The following is a 7,918-nucleotide window of genomic DNA, read 5'->3' as shown; positions in this document are numbered from 1 at the left end:
GAGGCACTTATCATCTTTCTCTTATCTTGAACCTGAAGAAGTTGTTGGAACTCAATTCCAAGCCCTTTATTTAATTGTCAAAGATGTCAAGAGAGGAGTATTCATGTCTTCATCCAAGGATGCACAACGGTTAGTAAATGATGGTATAATCGATGGTTGGGGAACAATTTTGGATCTCTCAGAAAACAAACACCGAGAGGGTTTAGGCTTTTCTCCTACTTCCAAGAAGATTGCAGAAGGAAGTAAATTTGTCTGTTCAATTAAAGAAACTTTCCATAGTGGAGGGTTTATCAATCCCATTTTTCCAGAAGTTAGTGTCATCACTGAAGATGATGATTCAACATGGGAAACCTACTGCGACGATCCTGAATACAATCTTGAGGGAGAAGATGCATATGTGCCTTTATACTTTCCTTATCATAGAGAACTTAAATATATCCCTGGGTCAGAAGACGTAGCAGCTGAAGCCAATGCCATTGTGGAAGACAATCCTAAAGATGTTACAGCCAATTTAATAGCCCGCTGAGTAATTCACCAAAACTGGATCTCTGTTGATGTTCCTATTGTTGTTCACATTTCAAAGTAATATTTTGTTGTTTGTTTTCTTTTCAAAAAAATCCTTTCGTTATGCCTAAGGCAAACGTGACAATGTTTGGGCTTGTGTTTCAAGAATTAAATCAATGAAAATGTTATTTTGTTTTCATATTGTTGTTTTTATTGTTTTGCTATTTTTTTTGTTGGAAAATGGTAATCTAAAATAAACAATGATTGATGGATGAAGTGGGAGACGAGGGGTTTATTCAATAAAGTATAGGGATGTAATGAAATATGGAGAACTAATCTAAATTATGATTAGAGGAGAAAATTATATTTGAATGGAAATGAAAGATATAAAGACTACCTCAACTTATGATTTAGAGAGAAAACCGAACTTGAGTGAAATATGAGTGATTCACCCTAGTTTATGATTTGGAGGGACAAACAATGATTGGATAAAAGTGAATGATAGAAGAGTTTACAGTTTGTGATTACATACAGTGTGTTTCTATGATGAAGGATGCAAGAATTTCCCTAGGTCAAGATTTAGGGATACGCAATATGTGAATTGACAAATGTAGGCATTTCCTTAATTTCAATATATCATTTGAAAGATTCCATAACTTTATTGACAATATAAATACCAAATATGAAGTTTAAATTTGATGATCATGATAGCTTTGTCTTAGTATTTTATTTTAAAAGGTCTCGGTGTGCAAGATTTAAGATTTTTTTTTCTTTTTTTCTCTTTTCTCTAAAGGGACTTGCACATATATTTTTCAAACTTTGGTGATCATACAAAGTTAATAGGGATACTCTAGTTTCGAACTTCAAGAGATAGTCTTGTGAAATATTACCACAAATAATGAATAAATGGATCTTTTAAGTTCAATTCAGAAGATCAAACATCTTAATGTAGTTGAGGCAAGATGCATGAGGATGAAAACAAATTAACGAATGAAGATGTTGACTCATGTAAAGGTACAAATACATGTCATGCAAGTTTATCAAATGAATGCTTCAAAAAGAGTTAACATTGAGATTTTCAACTTGACTAAACATTTTTATCATTCTAATCACATAGTTAACAAATTATACCATTTGAGTTATCATTCTTTATGGATAGACTAAGAGGTGATTCTTCAATCTCAAACTCGAAAATAGTTGAAAGTGTAAGAACAATATTTGGTTTTACATCTAGCCTTATATTTTGATGATAAAAATACATTGAATCTTACAGAACAATTTTGTATCCTAATGATTTTTTTAGTGTGCATATCCTAGATACAAGTTCTGACTCTGATAGAATGACATGTCACATCATTAGATTCTAAACCTAGTGCACTCTGATTCTGAGATGTGAATTTTACAAGATAATCAAGCTCTAGATTCTGCACTCAACGCTTATGAAATCTACTCATCCAAAGCTTTATGAATCTAAAGCTTCTGATGCTGATAAACTTTGAAGCTCTGCGCTCAAACATTTATGAATTGTGTCATCAGACCCTGAAGATTAGGTTCTGATGAACTGGATCAAGACTTTAAAGACCAAGTTTCTGATGATTCTCTCAACCAGACTCTTATTCTTCCTCTTTTGTATGCTTCATCACCTCTCTGTCAGAAACCCATGAATATTGAAGATAAGATCAAAAAGATTTTACGTGAGAAAATAGTACACAATACAAGATCAAATATTTCTTTCACTACAATGACTAAGTGGACTAAGGACTGTACTATTGTACCATTTTGTATCCCATTATCCAAGGATACAACTGCATTTAATTATTCCAATTCTACCCTCCAATAGATCTCTGTATTGCCTATATAAAGAAGACTTGGAAGAATGGAATATTGTTACACTCTAAGAGATTATCATATATGTGAACAATGAATTTTGTGAAATATTTTAATAGAAAATAAACATACACACAAAGAACTTTTGTTCATACACTTTATAGAAAATATTTAGTGTGATATCCTTGTAATTTATTTGTGTATTCTTCTTTCTAAGAAGCATTTTGTAAACACACTTTGTTAGTCAATCTTTACGATTGAATTTCCTTGAGTGGCTAGGGTTTAGTCATAATTACTCAAGAATACATTTACAGTTGGTCTTTGTGTTGTAATCAAGTTTGATTATAGTGGATAAAATCCTTGTGATAAGGCAAAATCACCTTGGCGGGTGGACTGGCGGTAACTTTGTTAACAACGAACCAATATAAAAATAATTATGTTAATTATTTTTGTTCTTAGTTTTTTGTTTATCTTCTTGGGTTTCAAAAGTTTTATTTCTTGAACACCCCCCCCCCCCCCCCCCCCCCAATCATCTTGTGTTTCCATTAAATTCAAAAAGCATGTTCATATTTGTGAACTTAGATTGTGGAAAGTTGGAAAATTTTATTATTTTATGGAGGAGTGATCAATTCAAAAATGCACAGAAAGTTCTGAAGAAATCATTTATGCAAGATAAAATGATTTTTTCTTAGATGAAACGAGTTTGTAAAAATATATGGATGCATGAGTTTTTTTTTCATTTAGGGAATCATAATACTTGTTATTTATTATAGGTATTTCAAAAACGTGTAAGAGTACTTAAGAGTAAAAGACACGATCTTTCCGTATAGTCCTACAATTACATGAAAATAAATGCAATATGCTAAGTTTATTCATGCATATGGATGCCATGCAATATCATGTATATGTTATGAAGACATGGATGATGAAGTCTTAAACGGCCTACATGGGTTTCTTATGATGGAAGAGTTATAATTACTTTCTAATTAGTGAAAGTCACACATGATGTCTCTAGAGTTTAAACAAGGCTCCTACAACCACATATCCTATTTAGGAATATTGTCACCAATAACGGTCTAGCCATTATATGATAATACTTACAAAAAATATACTCTAGGTGAGATCTTCGTGCTAACCAAGAGAGATGTATGTCTCGAAGGTCAATATTACGCAACCTTTAAACTTAATAACAAATATACAATTCTAAACAAGGTTCTCATACTCACTGACCCTATTGGGAATATTTCCATAATAACGGGATAACCATTAAACGACAATACCCTCAAGAGGATTTACTCCATGTCAGGTTTTCATGCCGACCAAGCGAGATGTGCATCCCAAAGGCCAACACTACACAACCTCGATCTAAATCTTAATTTATTTAGACTCAGGTATAAAGTCACACTCCAAAGCATGTGTAACGTGAAGACAAATAAAAACCCCAAAATTAATACATTCAAATCATATAATAAATAAATAAAAATATAAATAACTGGTGAGTTAAAGAAACCAAACAACAATAAAATACAAAAGCAAACATAAGAACATAAATATAGGAGGAGAAGTAAGGATAAATGAGGATCATACTTTTGCAAAATTAATTATGCTAGGTTTGACTCTCTAAAGGTCTCAAGTGAAATCGTCAGTTGTTGCGGCCTAAAATATTCGAGACGTGCTCGAAAAAAAATGAAGTCACCATCAAAGTTTATTTGAAAAGGAAAAACACTGATAAAACCCTTAAAGAACAAAAAGATAGTCGTCACAATCAAATTTAGGTTCGGGAATCAATTATGCGTAGATAATGTATTAACACCCTATGACATTTGTTTAATAAAACAGTTACCTTTAGTTAATTTTACGAAAAAAATATTAACATTATTAAATCTATTTTCTCCTAATCGTTTAACATAAAAGAAATCATATTTACAAATAAAGGGGAAACTGTTTTTTTATTTATTAATGTGTTTAACAAGATTTGATTCTTGCTCCTACGTATCTCCCGATACGATGGAGAATTCCAAACTATTTAGTTCTTGTGTAGAAAAGTATTGTGTGTTGGTTGATTGTAAAGAAAAAATGTTTGATCGCACTAAGGTGGAAAGAAAGTCATTTGATCGATAGTTATTGATTTTTTTAGGAAGAAGACAAGTGTTACAATGGACAAGGAGTACGACTTGTGTTGGAACACTTAGAAAAAACGAATGTACGTCCCTGATTAATATTTTTTAATCCAATTTTTATTTATAAAAAGAAAGTTTTAAATCAATTGAGTTACATTCTTAAAGGAGGACACACATTTGAATAACATGTTGTACAATAAGCACTCCAAAGTTCAAAAGGATGTATATCTAATTAACCCCTTTTAATCATGTAAAATAATGGACTTGAAAATAAAGTTATTAAAAAAAATTTGACACAAAGAAGAACCTTGAACAAGCAAATTAAACACCTTGTATATGAACATCCGAGAATAAAAAGGATGTATACTCCAATACTCCAATTTTAATTTATAAAAAAGATAATTAAAAATTATGAAGTTTAGTTATTATAATAGCTATTTAATACTATAATTTAATAACTAGCGAGTGTTTGTTTTTAGCACCGCCTTAAATGAACTGATCCGCGTGAATGACTGAGTAGCCGTTGCGCCCTAATCCACCGAACATTACCAATACAACAAACAATCAAGCTTGTTTCTCAATCTTTCTAATAAGCTTGTTTCTCAATCTTTCCGTCTTCTCAATCTTTCTTCTCAATCTTTCCGTCTTCTCAATTTTTCTGTGTTCTCTTCTGAACAAACGACAATAACGACAACTTTGTTTCGACCTCTCATTTCACTCTAATAATCTTTTTCTCAATCTTTGATGTGTTCTGTTCTGATGGACTCACCACATTCATCACCATGATCATGCTCAACAAGCTGCTAGAGTGTTCAAGAACTGGTTCCTGGGTCAGGCGGAGTTTGAAGTGTGGAGAGTGATTCGGTTGATCGAAGATGACGCAAACAATGGAAATTGTGAGTTATTCTTCATCTATTTAAATGCTGATTAAGAAACAAACGATACAGTTTTTAGATGATGATATTCCTCACATGATCACACTATCGTCACCTCATCATACTCTCTCACCACTGCAGAAAACATTAATGGATGAAATTATTGAGCTTGGTGAGATGCGATTAGAACTGTTTCGTCTCACCAAAAACACTCAAGAAGCCATGCATGCTGAAAGAAAGAGGAAAATCGCAATCTTGATGTCAATTAGATGATAACTAACAACTTTTTATTCATTTCAATTGATTCTGTTAGGTATGTTGTTTTATTTCCCCAATGTTATTTTGAATCCATCCATCTGTTACTATGCTTGTGTCATGATGAGTAGGATCAAACTCCTTCTTTAGGTAAAGTAACTAGAAATAGAATGACATTTAGTATGTATGGTTGAGTATGAATTCCTAACTGTATCTTGTTCTTTTTCCTTTTTCACAGACTTGTTGGTCAATGTCAGTTTTACTTGATTGTCAGAGTCTTTGCAGGCAGTTACCACAACCTTGGTATGCTCACATCATGAATATATCAAAATCAGTCTTAAAGTCATTACAGGTAATAATCTTCTTGTGTTTTCTCTTTTCATTTGGTTTATGCAGTGGTGAGGGATTTTTTCTTCTATAAATTGTGTTAATTACACTGTCCCTTTCTTACATTCAAGATGAGAAACTTTTACTTGATCTTGCTTCATATTTTCCTAACATTTGTGTTGACACATTCAGCGCCTAAAGGATCTCTTATAACCAATGTTCCAGGCTTCAATGGATCTCTACCTTCAAAGCACTATGGAGGGTATGTAACAATAGATGAAAGTCATGGTAAGAACTTGTATTACTATTTTGTTCAATCAGAAGGCGATTCATCAAAGGACCCTATTGTTCTATGGCTGAATGGTGGACCAGGATGTTCTAGTTTTGATGGTTTTGTATATGAACATGGTAATAACTATTTTTCACTATCATTTTCATTTTGTAATTGTTTCTCAAATCAAATAAATGTAGAGTGAAAATTCATTTTAATATCCAAAACAATTTTTTTGTAATATCTAATCTAATATATTATATAAACAATGTGTTCCATTGGTGATGTGTTTCAGGTCCTTTTAATTTTGACAAACCTGTCAATGGATCCTTGCCTAAGTTGCATCTCAATCCATACAGTTGGTCCAAGTTTGGTCATTTTTAATAATAATAATCAGAAATTCAATCTATTAAATTAGTATTTGTAGTATTTAAAATATATGATTTTAGTCTAAATATTAGACAACATTTTGAATCATTTTTAATGTGTTTTCTTGCAGGTTTCCAACATTATATATTTGGACTCACCCGTTGGAGTAGGATTTTCGTATTCGAAAAATACATCTCAGTACGAAACTGGAGATGAAAAGACTGCGACTGATTCACATACTTTTCTCCTCAAAGTAAGAAAAAAAATTCTAAAAGATTTGCATCAACAATTCCTTAATTCCTTAATCATTGCTCTTGCCATATTGTTAACATATCTACTTTATTTTTGAACAAACAAGTGGTTTGAATTATATCCTGAGTTTCTTGCAAACCCCTTATACCTTGCTGGAGAATCTTATGCTGGAGTTTATGTGCCTACTCTTGCTCATAAAGTAGTACAAGGTATTAATAAATGTGGTTATGTCATGAAAATGTTGAATTAAATTAATGTACTAGAAAAATAATAACTAATATGCATTATTATTTGTTTGATGTTGTTTAGGAATTGAAGTTGGTATCAAACCTAAACGGAATTTCAAGGTATATATTTTGCCATTCAGTGATTATACATTATTATTTTTTTTTTTACTTTTGTTGCTTAAATATAAACGGATTTGAATTTGTAGGGTTATTTGATTGTAAATCCTGTTGCTGATGAACAATTTGATGGCAATGCTCTTGTTCCTTTTGCACACGGAATGGGTCTGATCTCTGATCAAATACTCGAGGTATAAATAAAATATTTAAGAGTCTCATGATTTTTGAACTGTACTGAATCAAACAACATTCGTATGATTGATGTTATGTTATGTGTTACAGAACATAACAAAAGCATGCAACGGGACTTTCTATGCAACAAACTCTAGTGACTGTAACCATTGGTTGTCGAACCTTAATGATGTATGTAAATCGATTACATTATCATTATTACTGTCAATTCATATTTTCTGATTTGTATGACTTCCAAATCATATTTTCTGATTTGTACAAATTTGCTTTAGTGGTTTTTCTTCAATGAAGTTACAGCATGGCTACAGTTCATTTAAAATTAGCCATCTTCTTCTTGTGTCGTCTATAAGAAAAATTGCACGGTTGACTTAATATATCCTTGTTATGGTTTTATGTACAATCTTTCTCAATTATTATTATTTGATTGTGCAATTGTGAAGTTGTTATGATCTGCTTGTGATTAGTATGTTCTTTTATTTACCAAAATTATTTTGAATTCATAACTAACTTGATCGTCGGAGTTTTTGCAGGTACTACACCTTTGGTGTGTCATGCTATGCTCATGAGTATGATGAAACAGAA

At 31.8% G+C, this 7,918-nt stretch overlaps 1 long non-coding RNA gene across 3 annotated transcripts; it reads left to right on the top strand.

Annotated features, from left to right (window-relative positions):
• Positions 1-4,911: 4,911 nt before the first annotated feature.
• Positions 4,912-6,933, top strand: LOC127118827 (uncharacterized). Of its 3 annotated transcripts, none has more exons than XR_007802373.1 (6): positions 4,912-5,347; positions 5,468-5,639; positions 5,820-5,933; positions 6,101-6,316; positions 6,475-6,801; positions 6,907-6,933. It is a non-coding gene; the product is annotated as an uncharacterized LOC127118827 (long non-coding RNA). The 3 variants fall into 3 exon arrangements; XR_007802374.1 differs by having other exon boundaries at positions 6,101-6,547; positions 6,679-6,801; positions 6,907-6,927; XR_007802372.1 differs by having other exon boundaries at positions 6,101-6,801.
• Positions 6,934-7,918: the final 985 nt, after the last annotated feature.

The sequence above is a fragment of the Lathyrus oleraceus genome, chromosome 2 (genome assembly GCF_024323335.1).
Source record: "Lathyrus oleraceus cultivar Zhongwan6 chromosome 2, CAAS_Psat_ZW6_1.0, whole genome shotgun sequence".
In the NCBI taxonomy this organism is placed as follows: Eukaryota; Viridiplantae; Streptophyta; class Magnoliopsida; order Fabales; family Fabaceae; genus Lathyrus; species Lathyrus oleraceus.
Note: the sequence above shows the minus strand (reverse complement) of the source record. Positions and strands in the feature narration are given on the sequence as shown.